Here is a 27,758-nt window from a genome sequence, read left to right as displayed (position 1 = left end):
CAGAGTTGGGTGGTCTTGTGGAACCCAACTACTCAGCTCTCACAACATAGCTGGCAGGGCTATTTTTCCTGGCCAGTTGGGGGCAGAAGATGAGTCCAGAAACATATGGCCTCCACAACTAGAGGGAAAAGGGGAGTGAGGCACAGCCTTCCCTAGGATGCTGAGACAAGAAGCCCTAGAAGGGTTTCACTTTCCACAAGCAATGTGTGACCTGACCAGATTCTGGATCTGTTAATCAAATCAATATTCCAGGTGCAGAGTGTGGAAAATTTGTCTTTCTTTCAATACCAGGATTTGCCATGAGAGTAATGGCCCCATTTCATGGGAAAGTAAACAGAGGACATGGGATACATGACCAGCCTGGCCACTCCCTGAGTTAGGACTGCCCTCCACTCAGGGGACATAATCCTCCAGTCTCTGAACAGACTTCCTTGGTGTTGCACACAACTTTTGCACATGACTGCTTTTCATGGGGATAATCACCACACTTTTGGGACCAAGTTGCAATAGGAGCACTGGTAACCTCAGAACCCAACCCAGCCTGACAAGTACTTATGGACCAGTCAAGACTTCTGGAAGCAGCATGGGAGTGCCCAATCTAATGGAAACTTGACCATGGCCAGCAGCTAATCTCAGTGTTGATGGGATGGTCAGACCTGCCCCCAACACTACCCTATCTTGCTGAGTTCTTTCAGTATCCCAGGAGGAGGGCTAACCCACTGCTGACTCAGATAGTGAGCAGCAGCCACCTTTTCATGTCTGTGGGCCAAGGTAAAGGCAGGAGTCTGCCAGGAGGACCAGCACACTCCTCTAAGGGAGTCAGTATGAGAGTTGGACTCATCAGAGTGATCAGCCCACAAGTTCTGCTTGTTGTCTGTGTTGACATAGCTTCACCCCAGGTCTCCTGCACAGTACAGCAGCAGCTCACAGTTGTGCAAACAAAAAACTGGCCCAGGGACTTCTTGGTTATGATCCTGGGTACCTGCAGTACATGACCTGGCACCATAAGGGGACATTATAAATGGGTGGAAGCTGAGGTTTTAGATGAAGGGAGGTGATCCATGGCACCCAGGGGCCCTGTTGTCATTCCAGGTTCTTAGAAGATGGAAGGAAGTGGTCAGGGGTCAGAAACAGACCAGTTAGCTGCTGATCATACCACAAGATGGTCCTTACCACACCTGTGTCTTCAGGTTCCTGAGGACAGGAAGCTCACACCAGCCATATGTAACCAGGTCTCACTTTCCCTACATTGACTTGGTCCCAAACTTTCTACTATGCATAACCACACTTCCACACTCTGCTGCTTGGTCTGCTCAGAGAAACTCTGGTGTGGCAGGAACCCTCCTGCTTTTGTCTCTGTGCCCCACCTCTATCTGCACTGCTGAACCATGCCCTAAGCCACACTGGCACAGAGCCTCCCAGTGCCCCATTTAGGGCACAGGGTCAACCCCTTGTTGTGTATGATCAGGTCCTGGTTCTTTGGTCATGGTGTGGAGATGGATTCCAGATCCAGGGTTCCTGTTTCTACCCAGCTTTGACACTTATTTGCTTTGTGACTTCAGATTGGTTATTGAAGTTCCCTGGATTTCAATGGCCTTATGTGTAAATAGGGTGCCAAGAAATCACCACTTCCTAGGGCTTGGGGAGTAAGTCTGATGCACACAAATTCTTGTAGGCTGTCACTGACCCATGGAATGCCTTAGACAAGTCTGCTGTTCCAGAAACAGTGTGACCATCTCCAAAATTCTGATGGTCTTCTGCAGACGGTCCATCTGGATATGTGTGCAAGTAGTAGTGTGGACTCTTGCTGTCCAGGCTTTGCAGGTCGGTTGCTCTGCTGTCAACATGTCACATTGTTTGGCAGCACTGTGATAAGCACAGGCTCTGAACAGGCCACCTCAGGCTCCTGGCCCATGCCTCTGTTCTGCCTCTACCTTTCTGGTTCTGCTTCAGGGCACCTCTGAACAGGTTACTGCCCTGCTCTGCTACAGGGACTCCTCCAGAGAGGGCTTCTGCCTGCCACCAGAATGAGCTCCAACTCCTGGGTCTCTCTCAATGCTCCCAGCTCCTTTGAGACTCAAGCCTTGCTTCCCTCATCTCTGGATATTTCTCTGGATGCTCCACTGCTGCCATGGTTCCTGTTTCTCACCACTGAGGGAAAACAGTGACAGGAATGGGAATCACTGGAAAGCCTTCATTTAGAGCACCCTGGACCTTCACCAGGGTACACCCTGGAACACTGTCTTAAGTCCCCATGATGCCCCTACCAAGTAACATGTCAAGATGTAGCACCAACCCTCATCCTCTGCATTCTGGAAAATTCCATGAGTAGAGTCAGGAGGGGGTGCTGCCTTGAACTAGACTGATCTCGGTGTTGTGTACTTGTGTCAAGGTCCTGTGCACATTCTGTTCTATGATGCTGAGTGATCTATTCATGATAAGTGTGTCTCAGAGGCAACTCCTTTCTCCTGTTGATGGATGGATTGGGCTGGAACCACTTTCAAGAGTCCCCCAGGTTCTCTCCTGCCTCCTGGCTGTGTGTCTGGGACTTCAAGTTCTATGGATGTTGAGGCTGCTGTGGAGGACGAGAGACAACTTCCTAGGCTGCAGCAAAATGTCAGAGGCCTGCAGGAGGAAGGGTTTGCTTTGGCTCTGAGATTTAAAGACAGTACAGAGCTGCTTTCACAATGGAGTGAGTCAGCCCATCATGGTGGAGTGTGTGGCAGGGCAAACTCCCCACTTCATATCTGGGATGCAAGAGAGACTCAGGATTAGACTGAGTCCCACAGTACTCTTCAGGAAACTCCTCAGTGTTCTCAACCTCTGCCAGGCCCCATCTCCTATGTTACTCCTCTTTCCACTAACACCATCAGGGACTGACCTTGAATAGGTGGCCTCTGGGTGCTCTGTCATGCAGGCATTACCATTGGGCTTCATTCCTGATGCTGTATGAGACACACCCATGCTGAGACAATCTCTAAGTTTTCCTGATGCCATGTCTGATGAGCACCCAGTCTGAAAGGGAGGCCCAGGTTTGTTTTTCTGGTACCCTGGATTTATCCTAGGGCAAAGCCTGAGGACACCTCATCAGGGAGAGTGGATCTAATGGGCAGGGCAAAGGCCTCTGTATTGTGGCCTGGCCTGTGACTCCCCTGCTGTCCTTGACATGCCTCAGCTGACCCTGAGTGGATGCCCTGCTGTCTAGGCCAGAGCCCACACTGCAATCTCGATGGGGTATTAGCCTCTTCTCTGGGTAGTGGCAGGGCCTCACCCTCATCCAGGGAACCCTCTCTGCCAAGTCACAGGAGTATTGCAGGACTTGTGGCACCAAGAATGAGCACAGGGAAAGACGCAGATTAGGTGAGAAGCTCTTGGGGTGTCAGTTGGAGAGACTTGACCACATTTCTTCAAGCCACATGAAAATTCTATCATGTAGGTGTTCTGTGGTTGCCCAGGAATCACCAAGAATAAACATTGAGAAGGAAGGCATTCATTTTTTAGAGAGCCCTGACCCAGCAGATGGCAGAAGGGACCCTATAGCCTTGTCCTGGTGAGGAACATTCCCTTGAGCAGGTGTCACCCCAGACACTGTGGAGGAAGATCCTCAACTGCATAGACCCCAGGAATGTCCTCCTGGAACCTGAACCATGACCATGTTCTGTCTCATCTGGGAGGCGTTAGGGGTATAAAGAGTGGGAGGGTGTGGAGAAAGGCTCCTGGCTTGTGCAGGGCCTCTCTCAAAGTCACTGGCCAGCAGTGAGTGCCCTGACTTTGATATGCAGCATTCTCTCCTGTGCATTGGCAATAGAAGCTGCAGCCTCAGAATCCACACATTACAATCCACACATTGGTCACTGAGTGTATGGTGTGGACCTCACCCCTGTGAACTTCCAAGTACCACATGAACAGGCTCTTGCTCTCCTTGAGCGTGGCATGAACACAGAAGTCGGCAGATTTCTCAGGACTGCCACAGTAAGGGCAGGGAGTTTCCAGCCTGTCCTCTGCTGGGTGCAGGTAGGCAGGCTTCTGTTGGGTACCAGTCCCACCAGCTCACTGCCATCAGGACAATGGAATTCTGCAGAGGAGTCTTTGTTTATATGTCAGACTCAGAGCTTCCTTGTCTGCCCTGAGCTGTCCTGTGCACATAGGGATCATGTCATTACCATTACTGCCCATGGCAACCAGAAGACAAGGTGGCACTAGCACTGGGTGCTGAGGGCCTGACTCTGCAAGGCTCAGACTCCTGGAATTGAGGAACAAAACACATAGCACACACCACATGTGCACACACACCCTTACACATCACACAACACACACAACTCAGCACAGCAGAACCTCAGGCACACAACCTCCTTAACCATATCACACAACAACCACAACATGACACAGCACATACCACATGCACACACACTCTCATACACATCACACAACACAAACAATGCAACACACAGCACACACCACATGTACACATACTTTCTTCACTTTCAAAAACACACAGGATGCAACACAGCACACACCACATGTAATCAACCTCCTTTTACATCACATAACATAATAAATGCAACACAGCACAAAGCATCTGTACACAAAACTTCTTGCATATCATGCAGTACACATCTCAAAACACGCAGCACTACCTTCATGCACACACACTTCCTTACACATCACAAAATGTATTCACAACACAACACTGTAATCTCAACCTGCATACACACCTCCTTACACCACACACAAGCACTCAACACACTAAAACTCTCACAGAGGAACACACCTTATAAACAAATTACACAGAATACGCACAGCACCCATGTGTCTACACACACAGTAAACACACCACATGCACATCCATTTGCACACTTCATACACATCATGTTCACACACTTCACTACACACCTAAAATATTCTTTGACTTTACTAAAGATATTCTTGGCTAATTACATGGGCAATGTTGAAAAAGGTGTGTGACATGTGTCCTGTGTCCTTGACTGTAAACCGGGTTCCTTTGGTTTGCAGAAGCCCTGAGGGGTCTTGGGCCCTGGATGAGGGACTTGGCTTTCCTGGGTTTGGCCTCCTGCCCTGCTGAGACCCTCCCTGACAGTGGCCTCAAATAATACACTGAGGACCCAGTGTTAACCCAGGTAATGCCTCTCAGCCCAGGCCACTCCTGTGTGCCCACAGTTCAGAAGTCACACACACAGCTGAGTGTCCATGCCCCAAGAGCTGTGCACTCCCTCCAACCCTCATTTACATGGCCTGACAATCTTCTGACAAGTTCAGGGAATTTCTGTCCAATGACTGAGACCTGAGTTCTCAGCTCAGCTGTGGCCTCCCCCAAGAGAGCAGTCTCCAAATTAAATGCCCCTCCTGTGAGCTTAATGGCAGGTTCACTGTATTCTCAGGAAAACCAAACTTCATTTCAATTTGGTGTCCCATTTTATGCTGTTTTCCTCTTTTTCCTGATGTAAACACACAGAGCCCAGTCAGTGGGAACCCCAGGTGCAGGCTCCTGTACTGGGCCCATGACAGAAGATGGCCAGGCTGGTGGGAAGAGAACCCTCTGCTGGAGTCACTGGATATAGCACTCAGGGGCTAACCCAGGGTTGTTGGCCCAGGAAGAGGAACAGGTCAAGATGTTCCCTGAAGTTACAAAGGTCAGTCTTGTGTTCTGAAATTCTGCCACTCAGAGATAGGGTTGATTCCATAACTCCTCCTGAGAAGATGAAGATATGACACTTATGACTCTGGTCTCAAAGTTCGAAACTAGTCATTCTCTGTGGGCACAGGGGTCACACTCCTCAGGGTTCCTTGCATTTGATTCTCATCTTGAATCCATTTAGAGCCTCTTTTTCCATTCCACAGAGGATAATTTTTAAACTGCTTTTCTGAAAGGGCCATTAGGTATTTGTTTGTGACTGTGGCACCATCTGCAAGAAGAGAAGAGGGAGGCAGAGCAACTGGGTTAATTTACAAAAATTGCAGACTGATTACAAGAAGCCTGGAGAGAGAATATTCAAGACTTTGAATATGGGTACATTCAAGGAGCTACCAATCCACTGGAGATCATCAACACCAGGTTTTGAGGGGAAACCACATGCTGCCACTCCCAGCACACCAAGACCAATGGAATGGAGCCATCAGACTGACCCACCATGCCTGCTCCTCATCTTCATGATCTACAAGTTTTCTTTCATGGAGTGTTCACACCCCAAAGGGCTCCTCACACCAGGCACAGACCGTGCTCTGAGTGTCTTGCTTTTCTGAACAAATCTCTTCCCAAGACTCTGTTGACAGGTCCTGAAATCCCTCTCTGCAGCATGTCAAGGAGCTGCAAGGCTGGATTGAAGCTCTTTCTAACTTCTGTGGACATCCTGGGACCCAATATGGTGATGACAGGATTTTATTTCAGAAGCAATAGCTTGCTGCTGGGGGTGATTACAGTGTGGTGACCCTGACCCTGGAGCCACATACACCCCGGTGTTCCTCCTGAGACACAAGCCAGGCTAGGAAGAAAACTGCTCTGCAGCACCTCACTTTCCCAAGATCTGCTAGAGTTGAGATCTCAGCTCCCTCACCATACCTGCCCCTGCCAGGAACCACAGCTGCCCAGAACCCATCTGAACTGACTGTAGGGAAATTCAGAGCAATTTCAACCCAAGAGTCCATGGCTAGTTCCATTTTTCCTTTTGTGCTTAAGTGTTTGGAGAGTTTGACTGGTACATACACTTTTTGGTTTTGAAAATTAAGATACATTTATTTTGTCTGAAGGGAGGTTTTTGACTCTCATGCCCTCTGCTCCCTCACTTTAAGCTCTGGTTATCCAAGCTACTTAGGGAACTATCCCCAATCCACAAGTTAACACACCTGCACCCTTGAATGGAAATATTCTTTCCTAAATAAGCTGCCTCTCCATAAGCAGAGAAAGAAAGGAAGAAAGTTCATATCAGAGTGGACACCAAAGCCTTCAATGAAGACTTCACAGAGGATCCTAACATTGAGACTTGTGACCAAGTGGCCTCAGGTTCTTTCAACTGGTCACTGAGATCAGTGACTGAGATTTGACTGTACCTTCACATATTTGGCACATATGTTAACATGTTACTATATCTCATGGGTTGTATTCAAACATAAGAGGATCTATGACAAATGGGTTAATGTAGAATTGTTAGAGAAAATGAAGGTGTCCTCAAAATGGTAATACATGTTCTTTTTGTTTTTGTTAACTTTAAGTTGAACTGCCTACCAGTCTGGAGCCTGCATGAGTCAGCACCCTGAGCATCCCCTGCAGTCAGGAGGGATGTCTAGCTCCCCTGCTTCTATCCCTACCCTGATCCAAGCATGGTGACTAAGCCAGGCATCTAGCAGGCCTTCTAGGGACAAAGGGCCTCATCATGGGACTGCCTATATCTCAGTGCTGTCACTTCCCCAGGAAACCCAAGGGTGGGCATAGGTCACCATCTGGCTGTGGTACTGTCTGAGGAACCTAAGTAATCCTACCAGCCTTGGTCCCTCCCTAGCAGCACTGGGCCTACACTGTTATCCCTGCTCTGGCATCAAGAAGTCCAAAATCCTACCCAAATTCTCCCACATTCTTGGATTCCCCTCCCCAAAGGACACAGAGTTTGCTTTGTCACACTCATCTGGAGGGTCGCAGGCCACCTTCCATTCAGTCACCTAATGAGGAATGTTGGTAGACTTGAGCTGAAAGGAACTTTATTCTCCCTGGATTCCACTGTCTGTCACACTTGAACCTGTGCACAACCAGGTACCAGTGATGTCTAGTCCACACCAGTCCCATTCTGTAGGGCAGGAGGTGGCCTGCCTTGCTTTTGAGCTAAACATTGTTTCACACTTGCCCGATAGGCCTCCCAGCACATAGAAGTTGGACCAGCATGGGAGTGCTTTCTGCATAAATTTGTTGTGACTCTGTGCAGGTGGTATGTGTACACGTCGAGTGGATATGTGTGTGTGTGTGTGTGTGTGTGGTGCATAAGAATTGTATGTGCATATGGAGAATGCATTAGGAGTGAGTGTGATTGTGGAGAGTTTGTGAGGAGTGAGTGTCCATACAGAGTGTGCATGAGGATTGAGTGTCCATATGGATAGTGCATATGGAGTGAGTGTTTATGTGGAGTGTGCAAGAAGAGTGAATGTATATAAAAGCACATGAGGATTTGAGTGTCCATGTGGAGTGTGCATAAGGACTGTCTACATGGAGTGCACATGTGGTGTGAGTGTGCATGTGGAATGTGTATGAGTAGTGTGCACATGAATTTTGTATTAGGAGTGAGTGCCCAAGTGGAGTTTGCAGGATAAGTGATTATGCATGTGGAATGTGAATGAGAAGTGAGTGCTAATGTGGAGTGTGCATGAGAAATGCATATTCATTTGGAGTGTGCATAAGGAGAGAGTGTCCATGTGGAGTTCAAGTATGGATTGAGAGTCCATGTGGGATGTGCATGAGGAGTGAGTGTTCACGTGGAGTATGCATGAGGAGTGTCCATGTGGAGAGTGCATGAGGATTGATTGTTCATGTGGAGTGTGGATGAGCAGTGAGTATACATGTGGAGGGTGAATGAGCAGTGACTGCATGAGGACAGAGTGTCTATGTGGATTAGGCATGAGAAGTGAATGTGCATATGAAGTATAAAGTGAATGTGCATGTGAAGTATGCATCAGGTGAGAATGTGTATACAAAGTGTGGAAGAGGAGAGTGTGTGAGTAGGATTTTTTTAGGAGTGTGCATGTACAGTGTACATGAAGAGTTAGTTTGTGTGGGTGCTCATGAGCAGTGAGCAAACATGTTGGTGTCCATGTTGGGATAAATGGTCCTGAGGGTCTGCTGTCAGGTCATGCAGTGTGCATCCCTGTCCACCCTCCATTCTGGTTTGTCCCAGAACTGCTCTTTTGGGCTTTGTGGTCTCTGAGCCTCATGCACCATCAGTCCTTAACTGCCTCTCCTCCCATTCTGTCCCTGGAGACCAGGCCTGCCGAAGAAGGAAAGATTGGGGTCCAACCAGTGTTTGGACAAAGGCCCAGGGTGGGTGGGGACAGGAAGTTGAGACTAGTAGACTCTGAAAATTTTCTGAATTGGCAGGCCAGGCAGGGTTGGTGGGGAACACTGATCCCAGTCCTTCCAGATCAGAGGCCCTGGCAGCACCCTCCCTACCTTTCCACAAGATCCACTGGCCCAGGATTCAGGGAATGGCTTCCTAGGAAAAGGTGAGTAAATCATAGTGGGAAGGTGGAAGAGGTTTCTGGAAATAATATCAAGCTCATTCCAGGTCAGCAGGGAGCCTGGGCCCACCCCAGTCCCTCTAGGCTGCCCCTTCCTTCCTTTTCCTTCCCTTCCACAGTGAAACACAGCTGCAGGACCTCACAGTATCCAGGAAGATGTGGGTGGTTTCTTGGGTGAAGCTGCCAAACATGGGAGAGTTCCCATGGCAGGGCTTCAAGCTCAGTTGAAGGAGGGCATAGGAAAAGAGAATGCATGTCTGTGGGAATGGGGTGCAAGAGGTCTAGGCAGGTGCAGAGGACTGTGAAAGAGTATGGAATTTAGGGACCTGGGACACAGGGTGTAGACAGGAGGAGATGTCTGAAGCAGTGTGGGAGGTGGTTACCTGGTTCACAGGGTACAGACGAATGATCTGGGAAGTGGGGTTCTGGGATAGATTGTCAAGGCAGGAGGATAAGACTTTGGGAATATGTGAGGTGGTGACCTGGGGCACAGTGTACAGGCAGCAAGAGGAGTCTGAAGGAGTCTAGGAGGTGAGGACCTGGTGTACATGGTCCAGGCAGGTGTGCAGGGGTGTGAAGGAGTCTGGACAGTGGAGAGGCAGCTAGTCCCCTTCCAAGCCCTACTTAATGCTAGCAGCAAACAGCTGTGCTGGGAAATAGAGTTTAAGCAAAATCTCCTGCAAGCCCAGAAACACCTTCCATAAACAAAGGGAAAGAGGACAGTTTTAGCCTTGAATATGCATTAAACCAGGACAAGACAGCCTCAGAGTCATCTGCTAGGAGACCACCTGGGATTCTGGGTCCCTGTTCTGTGCCCAACACTCCATACAGCATACACATTCAGTTGAGGTTCCAGCATGAAGACCTGCAGCAGTAGATCTCCAAGGCCTCTCTGTCTTGCCCCTGGATTCCCCTGGGGTTATGGTCATTAATGGTCTAGCTAGGGCTTAGCCTATTGCAGGATAAAGGCATGAGAGTCAGCTTTCTGTTGCTGTGACAAAATAACTGAGCTGAACATCTCACCAGGTGGAAAGGTTTCAGTGGTTTCACTCCATGGCTAAATGACCCTGCTGCTCTTGCCTGCATCAGTACACCACATCATGGCGGGAGTGTGTGGTAGAAGAGGCCTGAGGCCCTCATGCCAGTTGGGATGCAAAGAGACAGGCAAGGCCAGGTCCATAAGCCCTGGCCTCCTTCCACCATTTCCTGCTTTCTAAGGTTTCCACCTCTCCCAACAGCGACAACAACTGGGGACCAACTTCCATACATGTGCCTCAGGGTGGACACTCTTCTGGAGTTCAGCAGGGCACAGGTGGCCACCTGAAGCAGGTTGTTCAACTGCAGAGGCTACGTTGTGATCAATGAAGAGACAATGGGTTAAGAAGGCTCCAGCCATCTTTCCCTGTAATTTTGCTGCTGCCACTATTCTGTCCCACACACATACCATTTTACAACTTAGATCATTAGCTCATGAACTTTCTAGTCAGTCATTGATCACTTTATTAGCCTGCAAAAGTCTACTACTTGATAATACCTTCCCCGATATTCTCTCTTCTCTCTCTCTCTCTCTCTCTCTCTCTCTCTCTCTCTCTCTCTGTTTCTCTGTCTCTGTCTCTGTCTCTCTCTCTCCCTATCCACACAGGGTCTATATATTGCTTCTCTGCTGAGTAAAATTTCTTGTGTAATATTCTGCATCTGGAGTGGTTTTCTGGGTACTTTCAGTCTAAGAGTGTGCTGGCAGGTACTGGTCTCTGACTGGATCACATGATCAGATACCCGTAAGCCCAGAGAGACTTTATAGTACAACCCAGCTGATAGGCCTTGGGTAGAGTCACCCCATCTGAACCCATCCCTTGCCCTCTTACAGTCTGAATATGTGATGCCCTAAATTTATGTTGATGCCTCAACCCCAATGTGATGTTATCGATGTTATCTGGATGACCTTTTGGAGGTCCTAGGTCAGGATCATAAACCCTTCCTGAGTGCCACATATTCAGGATCAGTGTGTTTCCTGTCCTGACCACAGCTGAGGCACAGTGAAATGACAAGACTTTCAATGTGTTGTGCCTTGGTCTTAAGTTTCAGCATCCAGAACCCTAGGCATGAATTTTTTAGGTTTCTGAGCTGCCTGGTTAATGTTTTGTTGGGGAAGCCTGAATGAACTAAGATATCTGGAACTGGGTGTGGCCTGGCTATATAAACACATGAAATGTGGAGATGGATTTGAAACTGAGTGAATGGAACGAACAAAAAGAGATCTGAAGTGCATGTTGGAGAAAGCCCACAATGCCACACACAGACCCTTCCTAAGAAAAGTCAGATGCAATTTCACAGGAATTCTCTAGGCTGCAACAAGGGGATCACCAGTTCAAGGGCAGCCTCAGAAACTTATCCAGGCCCTGTCTCAAAATGAAAAATAAAGAGGGCTTAGTGGTAGAGCTCTCTGGATTCAGGCTGCAGTGCCAAGAGAAATGGGGACCAGGGAGGAAAAAAAGAGTCAATGATATGTATTAAAGCATCTCAAGTTGGACAACTCAGGGCACAACAGGTGCTGGAACCTAACACCAGTTGTGTAGCTGAGAAGAAAGATTGAATGCATCCCTCATTACTGCCCAGATGAGGGAATCTGTAGCCCAGGAGCAGATAGAGTCTATCGGTGTAAAGTCACTTGCATGGTGTGGACATAATGTGTCCACCAAGCTCATCTGTGGGATGGTGTAGCACCTTCAGACATGAAGTGATGAGATCACAAGAACTCAAAACTAATCAGGGTACTAATCCACTCCATAGATTAATAAGTGAATAGACTGCTAGGTGATCATTGTAGGCAGGGTGTGACTAGAGGAAGTAGGTCTCAGGAGTCAAGACCTTGGGGACTAAATTTTCTCCCCTTGGTCAGTCACTCCCCCTATCCCAAAATCCTGGCTGCTCTGAGCTGAGAAGATTTCCTGAGCCATGTGCTTCTGTGACAATGCTCTCACCTTGGGCCCAGAAAAATGGTGTCTGCCAACTATGGACTGAATATCTGAAATCCTGAGACAAATAAACCTGTCTTCCTCTACATTGTTCTGAGGCATTATAGTCACAGTAGCCAGAAACTGACTAGCAAAATGATGAGGACACCTTAGAAATGAGGAGGATTCTAGATGTCTGACCAAACAGGTGTTTTCCATAAGCAGGTCAGGGTTAATAGACATCACCTGGCACTCCTGGAGGAGAATAGTCTCCAAAAAATTACCAGGCTCAACAGACAATGAAGGTGGGCTTCTTCCAGCACACTTACCTGAAGCTGTGCTGAAAGCTGACTCTATAGGAGGCCCACAACTGGGCATAGGAGAAGGTTCTGCAGCTTGACCACAGAGGATCCATCAGAGCACCCTGGTAACCCTCAGGGTGACTCTCTTCAGACACAGGAAGGAAAGACTTGCAGAAAGCCTCAGCCTGCCACATGTGGGTATGGGGCCAGTCTGTTAGACCTGAGACTAGAGTGTGGAATTGGACTGGACACAGGAGGATAGGTCATTCTTGCCTCAGTACAGTCAGGAAATGAAACAACTGCTCTGTCCCAGGTGTACATGACCTGGGTGTAAAGAGAGATTTATTGACTGAAGACATGTGTGAATAGGTTGCAGAGGGTGGACTTAGCACTGCTGAGTGCTTGCCATAAACCACAAGAAGAGAGTTAAGTGGACAGAATTTTACCAGCAAACCAGCATACCTAAAAGTTTTGGAAAGTTCTGTGTCTACTCACAAGAGGGATGAGAGCAAGCTTTGGAGATGAAAAAGAGTATGGCCAAACTTTCCTTAAGGACATGAGAATAGATGTGCCCAGAGATAACACAAGGGTGGCCCAAAGGTCCTGGAGAGATGTGTACTTTCCCATCCACCACAGACCTGGAAAAAAGTGAGCCAGGCAGAGGCTGGTCCCCTCAGCAGGTGGCTCAACTCACTCTGATTCCTTACCTCTGTGTACACCGGGAAATCCCTCCTGGACTCCCAGCTGTGAGAGCCAGGTAGAGAACTATCATGGGAAAATCCACTGTAGAGCACCATGAACTGAACCTCTGGGGAAGAGCCAGCCCCAACTCTCCAACCCAGTGCTAACACTGGCATTCAATTCCAAACTGTGGTGGGACTGCTCATGGCTAAGGTTCAGAGTCATTGCAGAGCACTCACAGGGCATAGCCTAGGCACTGAACAACACAGCCAGGGCAGCCACCTCTGTCACCCCTGAACAGGACACTGACACCAACCCAGGATGGATAGGGGGCCAACCCTGAAGGCTTAAAGGCAGAACATCAAACCAAAATATTGAGCATTATTTTTTTTTATGTTACTGGGGATTGTACACAAAGGAACTTTGCCACTGAACTGAATCCACAGTGCTTTGTATGATTTTATTTTGAGACAGGTTCTCACTATCTTGCCAGGGCTGATCTCAAACTTGTAATCAACTTGCCTCAGCCTCCCAACTTTCTGGAATTGCAGATGTCTGAAACCCTGCCCAGCCAAAAAAAAAAAAAAAAAAATCTGACCTTCAGCTCCAATGCACTGATGGGTTGTGAGTTTGCATGAAATGCCTGTGTCTTTCCCTGCTTCTCCCTCTGAATAGGAATGGCTGCCTAAATCTGTCCCATTGGTATCAAAAGCACAGAACTGGTGGGACCTTCCACACACACACAGAGAACTGGCATACTCTGAATGAATGGTGACTGACCTCAACCTGCTGTGTTTTACATATTTACCTGAGATTCTGGACTTTAATACCAAGGTGGACATTGGGGACTAATGAAGGAAATGAATGATATTGGCTTGTCTAAGTAGGAGAATGAGTAAGGACACATTTGGTAAACTTAGCAGCTTAAACAAAAAAGGAAGAGCAGGGTAAAGAGAGGGGCTATAGCTAAGAAGACTGAGTGGAATCAGCACTAGTGGGTGAGGTACCCTCAATCAAAGGACACAAAGTATTCTCAGCCATTGTTGATAAGTAGTTAGGGCAGGACCCACAGAAGACTGAGCACAGGTATAAGAGGGGCACTCATTCAGAGGACTTAATAGTTCCTGAACAATTGTGGTTGAGAGGAGGTTTAGAGCAGAAACAGAGAAGACAGAGAAAAGATAGATGAGGCGTGCTTGACTACAGGATCAAAAACAGACTGATGTCTTCTGGGAGAGGAATTCTCATCTATAGTTATCTGAGCTTTTGGAACTGTTTTTAGAGTATCCCTTGGGCCAAAGTTATATTGACCTCAGATATGGTAGAAATGGTCCCATTTTGAAGGTCTGAAGAAGTCTTATTACAATGGGAAACTGTCCTTGGCCACATTTCACACTGTATTTTGAAGGTATGCATTATGCCTGACTCTGAAGTGATAGGAGGTCTCCTCTCTTCTCAAAAGAGAGCAATAAGTGAAATATGAGACAAGATCCTGAAAATGTTTAAATATATACTTTCCATCCACTGTTTGGAAAGATGTCAGAATTCCTGAGCATGCTACATCACCCATGATAATTCAGTCACTTGAGCAAAGATGTGAAAATGGTGGATGATGAGTGGTAGAATTAGGTGTTCATTTCTGTGGGCATTGACACCCTTTAAATTGTCTTGGGTTTTCAGGTTCTGGTAAGTAGTCTGTCCACATGGCATCATGAAAATGACACTGAGTTTGTTGGAAAGAAGGAGTATCCACATCTTCCCAAGTTTCCACACACTACTGACCTAGACATACAGATAAGACCTGTGATGTTATACTGACATTAGCTGGAATAGGACTCACCCAGAGATTTCACTAAGAGAGCCAAGTTGCCTAGGACTCAGTGGAGAGTGAGCACTGATGGCAGCAGTGTGCCCACCTACAATACCCAGAGTGTACTGAGCCCTGGTTGGAGAGAAGCATTCACCCACAGAACCCAGAGGATTCTGAAAAATGTTGCATGAGGGGAGATTAAGGACAGGATGCAGAGAATCCTGAGCACTGGTGCGAGAGGGGACCTCACACACAGGACTCAGAAGACCATGAGCAATGGTGGGGTAGATGAGTTTAAGACAGAGAAAACAATGGAAAGGCTGAGCAAAGACAGGATATTTATGATCACACACAAGGGCTAGAGCATACTGAGAAAAGATTGGCTATGGGAACTTAGCACATGGTCCAGAGGCGACTGAGCACTGCTGGGAGAGGGACATTCACCCAGAGTTCCCAAGTATTCTGAGCACTGCTGAATGAGGTACCCTTTTACAGTGAACACAGTAGAGACAGAATTGAAAGGTAAGGGGAAATCCAAGCAATATTGAGGTACAACTGAGCACTTGTGTACAAGTGATGCTCACAAAAGTACTCAGATGACATTAAACAATGATGACATGGGAGATTAATGACAGGGTTCAGAGAAGACTGAACACTCTTGTGTGAGGTTTCCTCATCCACAGAATCCAGAGGAGTCTGAGCAAGGATTACCTTGGGGAACCAGGAACAGGACAGACAGAAGTCTGAGAACTCTAGGGCGAGGGGTGATTACCAAAAGGACCCGGGTAAGTATGAGCAAGGAATGATTAAGGAATTCTGAAAGAAAAAAATGGAGACGTCTGTGCACTCTAATATAAGGGGAAATCGCCCACAAGACCCAAAGGAGACTGAGTAAGGATAGGTTAGGCAAATTTAGTTGTTTTAGCAAGGAATGCTGAGCCATGTTAGGAGAAAGGCTATCACAAAGATGACCCAGTGGAATCAAAGCCCTAGTGTGTGAGGGGTGTTCACCCACAGGACCTGAACAAACCTGAGCAATTTTGGATGAGGAGTGATTTAGGATAGGACCCAAAGGAGACAGAGCACTGGTGGGAGAGGTGTGCTTCACCAGAGATCTCAGAATTGGTGAGGAGCTTGATCAATGGTGGTTGAGAGGAGATTTAGGGTAGAACCTAGGGAAGATAGATGTGGTGTGGTTTACCATAGTGTCCAGAGGAGATGGAGTTCCTTTGGGAGAGAGGTTCTCACATATTGTGTCAGAGTTTTGGAACCTGTTTGGGAGTGTACCTCAGGCCAAATTTTCAGTGACCTCAGGAGTGGAGGGAATGATTCCATATCAGAGGTCTAAAGCAGTCCTCAAAATGATGGGACTTTGTCCTTGGTAAAATTTCTCACTGTCCCTTGAAGGTATGCATTGTGCCTCACTCAAAGTTTCTAAGATGTTCCTCTCTTGAAAAAAGTGTGCATACAATGACATATCAGATATGATTCTAAAAAACTTAAATATGTGCTTCAAATCCACTGTTCAGAAAGATGTCAAAAAACCTGGCCATGTATCATCACCTATAAGAAAAGAGCCACTTAAGCAATGCTATGGAAATTGTGGATGCTGAACGAGGGGCTCAGTGCTGGGGAAATTGACATGCTTTACAATTGATTAGGGTTTTCAGGAATTGGTGAGGAGCCTGTCTGCAAGGCATCACCAAGGCCTATTGAAGTTGGAGGAGAAAGCATCCACATCTCTCCAAGTATCCACAGTAATGTTGGCCTGGACACACAGATAAGGCCAGAGATGATATAGTGACATTGGCCAGAATGGGACTAACAGATAATTTATTAAGAGAACTGGTTTGCCTAGAGCTCAGTGGAGAATGACCACAGATGTTGGATGTCTGCCAAATCACAATACCCAGACTGTATTGAGCACTAGTTTTCAGTCATTGATGAGGAGTCTGTCTGCATGGCAGAACAAAAGGCCTATTGAGGTTGTTGGACAGTGGAAGCATCCACATCTCTCCATGTTTCCACAGAGTGTTGGTATGAACATGCAGATAAAAACAGAGAATGTGTGCTCACTTTACCCTGAAATGGACTCACCCAGAGATTTCACTAAGAGAACCAAGTTCCCTAGGACCAGGTGGAGATTTAGTACTGGTTGCAGAAGTGTACCTACCAACATGCCCATGAGGAACTGAGCACTGGTAGGAGGGTGGCACTCACCCACAGGACTCAGGGAGTCCTTAAAATTGCTGCAAGATTGTATATTAAGGACAGGAAACAGAGAAAAATGAGCAGTGGTGGGAGAGGGGCACTCATACACATGACTCAGAAGACCATGAATAATCGTGGGGTAGCTGAGGTTAAGACAGAACCCAGAAAAGGCTGAACAATGTTAGGCAATCTATGATCAACGCAGGATCTGGAGGAGGTTGAGATAATATTGGCTACAAGAACTTAGCACATGGCATAGAGGAGACTGTACACTTCTGTGAGTGACCCTCACCAAGAGGACACAGAAGAGACAGGGTACTGGAAGGTAAGGGGCAGTTCAAAACAATATTTAGGGCAAACAGAGCATTTGTCTTCATGGAACACTCCCTAGAGGACTCAGATGATATTAAGCACTGGTGTGTGAAGGGAGATTTAGAACAGGATCCAGAGAAACCTGAGCACAGTCAGGTGAGTGGTGTTCACCCACAGGACCCAGTGTAGTCTGAGCAGGAATATTACTGGTGAACCTGGAACAGAACAGATAGAAGACAGAGCACACAAAGTGAGGTGTGCTCACATAATGGACCCAGAGAGTAATGAGCAAGGAATGGTTAGGGAACTCCCATCAAAGAAATATGTTTGGTGAACTTAGTAGCTTAAACAAAGAAGGCTGAGCTATGTCAGGAGAGGGGTTATCACCAAGAGGACCCAGTGGAATCAGAGAACTACAGGGTGGGGGGCATTTACCCACAGGACTTAGAGCACCTTGAGCAAGGTTGAATGAGGGGAGATTTAGGGCAAGACCTATTGAAGACTAAATACTGTTAAGAGAGAGATGCGCATCGAGAAGATTTAGAGACTATAAGTAATGGTGTTTCAGCAGAGGTTTGTGGCAGAACCTAGAGAAGGCAGAGCAAAGATAGCAACGTTTTCTTAACTATAGGATCAAGAAGATACAGAGGTCTTTTGGACGAGAGGTTGTCACCTACAGTGTTTTGAGGTTTTGGAAGATCTTGGAGATTATCCCTTAGGCCAAAGTTATAGTGAACTCAGTTACAGTGCAAACCTCAGGTCAAAGACCTGAAGACTTCATTAATTTTGGGAAATTGTGCTTGGCCACAATTCACACTGTTTTTGATGGTGTGCATTGTGCCTGACTCTGAGATCCTAGGAGTTTTTTTCTCTTTTCAAAACAGAGCAACCAGTGATATATCAGACAAGATCTTGAAAATATTTAAATATATACTCTCCATCCACTCTTCAGAAAGATGTCAGAAATTTTGGTCATGCTACATCACCCATTGGAACTCATCCACTTGAGCAATGTTGTGAAAATTATGGACAATTCGTGGTCTTCAGTTGTGTGGGCATTGACATTCTTTAAAATTGTCTTGTTTTTAGGCTTTGGTGAGGAGCCATTCTGCATGGCAGCACCTAATACCTATTGAGTTTGTTGGAATGAGGAAATTATCCACATTGCTCCTAGGTTCCACAGTGTTTTTGGTATGTACACACCAGAGGTGTACTGACATTACCCAGAATGGGACTCACCCAGAGATTTCACTTAGAGAACCAAGTTGCCTAGGGTTAAGTGGAGAGTGAGTACTGTTGTCAGAAGTGTGCTCACTCACAACACCCACAAGAGACTCAGCACTGGTGGGAGAGGGGTGGTCAACCACAGGACTCGGAAGACTCTGAATATTTTTGTGGGAGGGAATATTAAGGACTAGAACCAGAGAAGACTCAGCATAGGTGGGAGAGGGTTGCTCACCCACAGGATTCAGAAGACTGTGAGCAATGGTGGTATTGGTGAGGTTAAGACAGAGCCCAGAAAAGTCTGAGCAATGTTAGGCTATCTATGATCACATGCAGAAACCAGAGTAGGCTAAGATATGATTGGCTATGAGAAGTAAGCACATGACCCAGAGGAGACTGAGCACAGCTGGATTAGGGGAACTCACACCCAGAGTCCCAGAGTATTCTGAGCACTGCTGGAGGATGGATGCTCACCCAGAGGACACAGAGGAAGCATGGTACTGAAGGATAAAGGGCAATCCAAAACAATATTCAGGGAAATTTGAGACCCTGAGTGTGAGTGGCACTCACCTCATGACTCAGATGACTCAGATGAGTCCTCTCAGTTGAGTTGTTCTCATGAAAAAGATGCAGAAAAAAATGAGCAAGGAATGGTTAGGGAACTCAGAAAAAATAAACAGAGAAGACTGTGTACTATTAGGTGTGGGGCCCTCACCCACAGGAACCAGAGAAGACAGTAAGGACAGGTTAGCCATACTCAGCAGGTTAAAGAAAGAAGGCTGAGCCATGGTATTAGAGGGACTATCAACAAGAAGTCTCAGTGGATTCAGAGCAGTAGTTGGTGAGGGGAGCTCTCTCAAAGGACTAAGAATACCCTGAACATTGTTGGATGAGGGGAGATTTAGGACTGGGCACAGAAGACTGAGAACATGTGGGAGAGGGGTGCTCATCCAGTGGACTCAGAACACCCTGAGCAATGGTGATTGAGAGGAGGTTTAGGGTTGAATCCAGAGAAGACAGAGCAAAGATACATAAGTTTTGCTAGATTACAGGATGGAAAGGAGACAGAGGTCTTTGGAGAGAGGGGTGGTAATCCTATAAGGATCAGAATTTTTGGAACCTTTTTAGTGTATCACTTGGGCCAAAGTTTTATTGATTTGATTTATTTTATTGATTGATTGATTGATTGATTGATTGATTTATCACTGAGGTCAAAGTTTTATTGACCTCAGGTATGGTTGAAATGGTCCTATTTCAAAAGTCTGAATATTTCCTCTGTGATGATGAGAAACTGTCCTTGCCCACATTTCACACTTGCTTTTAAAAGTGTGCATTGTGACTAACTCAGACATCCTAGTAGCTCTCCTCTCTTGTCAAAAGAGAGCAGCCAGTAACATATCAGACAAGATCATGAAAACACTTAAATATATACTTTCCATCCACAGTTTGGAAAGATGTAAGAAATCCTGGGCATGCCACATCACCCACAATAACTCAGTCACTTGAGCACTGGTGTGGAAATGGGGAATGAAGTATGATTCAAGGAGGTTCCCAGTGCTGTAGGAATAAACATCCACTAAACTGTATTAGGTTTCAGAAATTTTTGAGAAGCATGTCTGCATGGTAGCACCAAAGAACTATTGAGGTTTTTGGAAAGAGGAAGTATCCAAATCACTCATCATTTCCACCACATTGTTGATATGGACTAACAGGTAAGGCCTGAGATGTTTTGTTACATTAGCTGGAATGAGTTTCACACAGAGATTTCACTAAGAGAACAAGGTTGCCAGGTGCTAAGTGGAGAGTGTGCACTTGTGTCAGAAATGTGCCCAGCCACAACACCTAGAAAGGACTGAGCACCAGTGAGACAGATGTGCTCAACCACAGGACTCAGAGGACACTGATCAATGGTGGGGGAGGTGAGGTTTAGAAAGAATCCAGAAAAGGCTTAGCAGTGTTAGGTTACCTATGATCACACACAGGAGAAAGAGGAGGTTGAGATAATATTGGCTGAAGAACTTAGCACATGGCACAGAGAAGAATGAGCACTGCTGGATGAGGGGTAGTCACACAGAGGTCCCTGAGTATTCTGAGCATGGCTGGATGAGGGGAACTCTACCAGTGGACACAGGGACAAAGTAAAGAAGGTTAAAGGGCACTCCAAAACAAAGTTCAGAGAAAACTTATCACCTGTGTGTGAGTAGCACTCACCAGAGGCCTCATATTACACTGAGCAATGGTGTGTGAAGGGAAATTAAGGACAGTACCCAGAGAAGGCTGAATAGTCAAGAGTGGGGTGCTAACCTACAGGACCCAGATGATTCTGACCTAGTATATCCTTGGGGATCCTGGAAAAGGATAGAGAGAAGACTGAGCATTCAAATGTGAGGGGTGCTCAACAAAAGGATGCAGGTAAGTATGAGCAAGGAATGTTTAGGGAACTCAAAAAAAATATATCAGAGAAGACTGAGTACTGTTAGATGAGGGTTGCTCACCCACAGTAGCCAAAGAAGAGTTAGTAAGAAAAAGTTAGTTGAACTTAGCAGCTTAAACAAAGAAAGGAGGCATTTTAGGAGAGGGGCTATCACCAAGAGGTCCCAGTGGAATCAAAGCACTAGTGGATGAGTATGCTCATCAAAAGAACTCAGAGTACCCTGGACAATGGTGGATAAAAAAAACTTAGGGCAGGAACCAGAGAAGACTGAAAACTGGTGTGAGATGGGTGCTCAACCAGAATACTCTGAAGACAATGAATGATGATGGTTGGAATGAGGTTTAGGGTAGAAACATGAGAAGACAAAGCAAAAATAGATAAACAGTGCTTGAATACAGGATCCAGTAGAGACAGAAGTCTTTGCAGAGGGTTCTCACCTATAGGATTCTGAGATTTTTGAACCTCTTGTAGAGTAATTCCTTGGGCCAATGTTTTATTGACCTTGTTTATGGTCAAAATGATCCTATTTCGAAGTTCTAAAGAAGTTCTCCATAAAGATGGAAATTGTCCTTGGCCACAATTCACACTATATTTTGAAGGTATGCATTGTGCCTGACTAAGTAGACTTAAAATTTCTCCTCTCTTGTCAAAAGAGACTAACCACTGAGATATCAGACAAGATCCTGAAAATAATTAAATATATGTTTCCATCCACTTTTCAGAAAGATGTCAAAAACCTGGGTCTGCTACATCACTCATACAATCTCAGTCACTTCAGCAATTGTGTGGAAATTGTGGATGATGAGTATTGAAATGAAGTCCTCAGTGCTTTGGGCATTAACATCTTTTAAAACTGGCTTAGTTTTTCAGATATTGGTGAGGAGCCTGTATCCATGGCATCACCAAAGTGCTATTGAGTTTGTTGGAAAATGAGTACACACATCTCTCCAAGTTTCCATATTAGTGTTGCCCTGGACATGCAGATAAGGCCAGAGATGTTGTACTGACATTAGCCAGAATGGGGCTCATCCAGAAAAATCTCTAAGTGTACTGAGTTGCCCAGGGTTCAGTGGAGAGTGAGCACTGGTGGCGGAACTCTGCCCACTCACAATATCCACAGGGTACTGAGCACTGGTTGGACAGGGATGTACACCCACAGGACACAGAGGACCCTAATAAATGATGGGAGTAGGAAATTAAGGGTAGGCACAGAGCAGAGTGAGAACTTCTCGGTGAGTACTGTTCACCCACAGGGCCCAGGAGAGTGAACAGTGTTGACTTGGCTCAAAGGACAGTTTATATCCTTTGTACTTATGTGAATGTAGCACTAACTATTCTCTAATTGTCCCCTTTTCATTTGACATTGCTGCTGCTTTCTGGTCTCATGAAATCTTCTCTGACTTCTCTACTCCCCAATATTATATCCCCCTGGTGGTCTGGGAACAGTGTCCATCAGTGTGTGTGCACTGCCCAGCCTCTGTCCTCAACTCCCATAGTCTGTGATTTTGTAATAGCCTAGAGGGAGGGACAGGAACAGCTATTTTTCCTACCAAGGTCTTGGAGAGTGTGGGGCCCTCAGGACTCACTGTGTCTTTCAGAATAACCTTTCCATGGACCTAATGATCTCTGACTCTACTGCCAGAAGTCAGAGGTCTGAAGAGCCTGGCTCCAGTTCTGTTTCTGATCTGTTTGTCCCCAAATTCAGGAAATTCTGGTTTGGGGCTGTTTTCCTAGGCATCAGGGATGAGGTCACACTTTGACTGTCTAGACAGGGTAATAGAGGCTCAGTTTCACATCCAAGTCCTGCTGAAGCCAGGGACCTCTTTGTCCCACCTTGTTCACAGGGACCTAAGGCTAACCCTTGTATTCTTGAGCTCCACCAGGGACCCATGGTCTCCCCATTCTTCTCTCCCATTTTCCATTTCTTACCTGGCAGATGCACACCTCTTGGTGCCTGGTGCAGTGTTGCCCAGATGCTCTCTCCTCCTCACTCCCTATTCCTTCTTGATCAGAGTTTCTGGAATTTATCAAAAACTGTTGGTACCTGGTGATAATCATTGTGGCAGTGTTCCCAAACCTAAAGTCTTCAAACAACAAACTCATGGTTTCTTCAGGTCCCAGGTGCAACCTCAGCCTGGACACTCCCCTGTGTCCATCACCACTTCTGCTTCTCCCCCTTGTCAGTGTGAGGAAGGCCCTGTGGCTAGGAACCAGGGTCCTCTTCTGAGCTATCCCCAAGCTCTCTTCTTGTTTTATTTTGAGACATGGTGTTTGAATGATGCTCAGGGTGGCTTCACATTTGATCCACCTGCTCAGACTCCTGAGTGTCTGGCTTCATAGGTGGGGCACCCTGCCATCCTTAGTCACCTTATGTTTCAACAGGAGACCTTCTTTCACAAGGGCCTGCTGTTGTGAAAGCTGTAAATCTGACCCAAACTGAAGCCAGTCAGGAAGCACAGTGTATTTAAGATTACACACAAACTCACTTGTATCCTGAGCCTGAAGTCAGGTTGTCCCAATTTGAGGGCCAATTGCAGAGCCCTGTAGAGCTGCTCACTCCTAGTAGGACTCCAGGTGCTCATGTGGCTTCCACCCACCTTCAGTCCCCTCCTCAGTGAACTCTAGACTTGGGCCTAGGGGCTTCAGGGATCTGGTCAGCCTGGACATACAAAACTCCTCACAGTGATCTGGGGCACAGAAAGGAAGAAGGCATAGACTGCCCAGTGTGGCTCTCCTGATGTGGGCTCCCACAGAGTATCCCTGTAGTTGGCCTCCTCCTCAGCTGGGGAACAAAGCAGGTAGATCAGAAGTGTTTTCCTCTCTGGGTTTTGCACCACCACATGTCCCTCTGTCCTAATATCCACCACCAACTATGCTCCTCAAATCAGGTGACCCAGCTGGAGACTCCAAGCAGGGACACAGTCTTACTCAATAGGACTCTGTACAACTCTGCCAGTTTGAGGAATTTTCTATTCTTTTTCAGAAACCTTATAGGTCCGTTTCCTCCCAAAGCTACTTCTAGGAGCCCACCCAGGACCCCCATGGAACACTTCATGTTATGTACCCCAGAGGGGCAGTTGTGGGGTGGTGCTTCACAGCAGGCAGGTACTGGTAGGTGGGAGGACATATCTCTTATCTGGTCCTTTCCCTCCTAGAGCCAGTCCCCTGAGTGGACTTTGGGGGCTACTAGAATGAAATGAATAAATTTGGCATGTCTGAGAAGGATGTGTGTTTTGGAAGGAACTGTGTTGCCTTAATGCTTGGTGACCTCTCCCCCATGTTTGATGTCCATCTCTGAGGAGTATCAAGGGGGATTTTTTCAGGGGACAGAGACTTGGTGCTCTCATGAGGCAGAACCAAGGAGCACAGGTTCTGCCATATGAAACACAGGTAGAGGAGGTGACCAGCATCCAGAAAGGTGCACTGTCCACAGAAAAAGTCTATATTGTGATCTTGGACTATAGGACTGCAGAACAGACCTGGAAGTTCAGGTGCCTGCTGGTCAGTTTTGAATTTCTGCAAGAAAACATTGGAGTCAGCTGACTATGTAGAAGAGATTTCCCTCCATTTTGGTGTGTCTAACAAGTGGAATCTTCCTCCAGGCAGTTCTGGTGAGGGCCTCTTGATCAACCTGTGGGCACCACAACAGCAGGGTATGTGCAGCAAGCTTCCCATCTCCAGGTGGAGCAGACAGGCTCTGGCCTATATAACCACTCTCTCTGAGCATCACCTGTTGTCCTTGAGGACCCCATTCTTGAAGTCACTGCACTGATCCCAGGAGTGCCCACTAGGCCAGGGTCCAAATGTGCCCCACCTCCACCTGCAGAGCTCAAGCCTTTACTCACAGTAGACCCTGCTGGGCAGGCCAACCACAACCAAGTCACAGCAATATGCATGTGAGATCCCAGCAGCTACTAAAGACCACACACCTCCCTTTCCTTCCTGGGATTCAGCAGAGGGAGCAGTGGGAGGGATTGCCTTTCTGATGGACAGAGAATGTGCTGAAAGATCAGTCCCAAATGCACACCTCCTGCTCTCTGCTGGCCACAGAAAATAGAAATGCCCAGTTTTGTTTGTTTCAAACAAATTTTCCTGTTGTTCCATCTGGAGTCAGGATTGAGGCAGCCTGCTTTCAACTTATTCTTCTATGTCTTCAGAGTTCTGTCTCCTAGGACTTCAGTTCAGACAGCACCTACAAACAGGTGATCACACCCCTCTCCACCTCCCAGCTGGGCCTCATGGTTGAAGCCAGAAACCTGAATGTCAGCACCTGGCATTCATAGGCTAGTGGATGCCTTCTTCTCCCATCACCCATGGGCACACACTGGGCTGATATGAAAGTCACTGCTGACACCTGAAGTGCACTGCTTATAGATTCTCACTGCCTGAGAATTCCTCAGCTCTTGTGGAGAGGAGTACATTTTGGCTGAAGGCTGGGCAGGGGAGTGATTTCTCCCAGGGTAGTGAATGTTGGAGAGTCCCTTTAACCCAAAAAGTTTCCAATTCCATGAACATAATAAAAACTCAAATAACATTTTGAGTTTATCACAAGGGTTATATAACTTGCTCAATTTAAATTTTTATAGATGTCCCACCTATGGGATGATGGGACAAATGCAATTTTGAGGCATGTTCTTGTGTGAGTGTCAACTGGGTTTGAGAGATGGCAGCAGATTCCAGTCTTCCCAGGTTAGGTCTCCAGGATGAATGGAGTAAGACCTGGTTTCAGAAGAGCCCAACTTTGCTAGGAAGGAGGTGCTAGTAAGTGTTTATGGTCACAGGAACTTCAGCCTAGCCCTAGGGCAGCAGCAATTGGGGAGCAGTGCACCCTTCCCTTCCAGAGAGGAAAAAGAGGGAGACAATTGGTGACAGGAGTCAATGAGAAGCCATGGACCACCGGGCAGACTGTGGGACTTTTACAACTCCCTCCCTGGCCTGCTTTTCTAGTCAGTGCCTCTAGAGTACCCACTGGAGGGATCAGGGCAGATGATTTCTGGGCCTTCAGGTCTTTGTGGAGAGAACTGACTACATGTTCTGCTGGAAGATAGCCACTGTAGAATAAAGAATGTTTGGTTTTTGAATGTGAACAAGCTGACCTAGGCATCACTGTGGCTACAGAAAGTGAGGGAGGGAGGCTACAAGCCTGACTCTGAAGGTTCCTCTCAGTCAGGTGAGGCCTGGCCCTTGCCCTCTTTATCTCCAAGTCCTTGGATTAAGTGTGTAATTGGGGTCCTGGCAGCTGAGATTATGGTGGTGTTGGGGAGACCCAGTTTGTAGTGCAGGGAATGCTGGGCCTCCCTCTGTGGCCACCATCACAAAACCTGGTATGCATCTGTTTCCATGTGGGTGACACCCTTCCCCAGCCACTTGGTGAACCATGATGGTCTCTGTCCTACCTCACCTCAACTCACTCGAGTGCTAACCACATAGAACTGGTATCCACCCAAGACCCTACTCACCTCTGGTTGTGCAACAGGGCATAGGTTCTCTGAGACTGCTCTGGGCTTGAGTCCTGTAATCATATTTGAGAGGAGTTGTGGCTGGGAGTCCCAGAGGCTCCTGCCTCAGCTGGCTTGACAAAACATCTAAAATCAGGATCATCTAACTTCATAGTAATTGGAGGCTGAAGGGGTCCAGCTCTCAGCTGGTGAGCAGTGGAATCACCCTGGGCTGAAGCCGTGCCCTTGCTTACTCTGTTTTTTGTCCTGGAAAATCCAATTTGGTGTTCATTTTCTCCTGGAAACCTTGCAGTTGGAAGTGTGGAAATGCCATATCAAGACAACAACACAAGACAGTCACCAGGGGGAATTAGCTTCAGACTCCCAGCCCTGCACTCTGTAACATGCCTTGGCCTAATTCCCACCAAGGCAGGTGCCAAGACAGTGAGGACCAGCACTCTAGGTGTCACTGAGTCTCTTGGCACTATTGCAGAAGCCTGTTTCATTAGAAGGCCCTGGAGTGAGCCAGGCTCCTGTGGACACCAGGACAGGTGTAAGCAAGAATTCTGTGACAAGTGTTTGCTCTTTGGGGAGCCTGAAAAAGGCAAGACAAACAGCTGTTCATTGAGGTCTGTGAGATGAACTCCTACCCTCTCAGCACGCTCAGGCCTCCTGATAGCCTGCCTGATGCTTCCTCCTTAATCTCCCACTCCAAAGCTAAGTCCAGCAGGGGTTACCAGGGCCAGGGCCAAGTATGTGACCAAGGCCAGTGTCCAGATTGTGACAAGGTTTATGGCCTAGTTTGTAACCAGGGCCAGGATTAAGAGGGTGGCCAAGATAATTTCCCAGAGTGTGACAAGTGTCAAACTGACTATGTGACCAAGGACAGGGTCCAGTTTGTAACCATGACCAGTACCGGAATGTGGCCAAGATCAAAGCCTAGAGTTTAACCAGGATCAGGGTACAAAGTGTGACCAGAGCTAGTGCCCACTGTGTGACTTGTTCAGGACCACATTGTGACCAGGTCAGGTCCCAGTTGTGACAAGATTAGGACCTGTACTTGTTCTTTAAAGATTAGGTGAAAGCACAGAGTATAACCAGGTCGGGACCCAGTTGTGACCAGGTGAGGGTACAGGATGTGAACAGATTCAAGGATTA

Source organism: Sciurus vulgaris, assembly GCF_902686455.1.
Source record: "Sciurus vulgaris genome assembly, chromosome: 13".
Classification (NCBI taxonomy): Eukaryota; Metazoa; Chordata; class Mammalia; order Rodentia; family Sciuridae; genus Sciurus; species Sciurus vulgaris.
The sequence above is the reverse complement of the archived record's forward strand: the minus strand, read 5'-3'. Positions refer to the sequence as shown.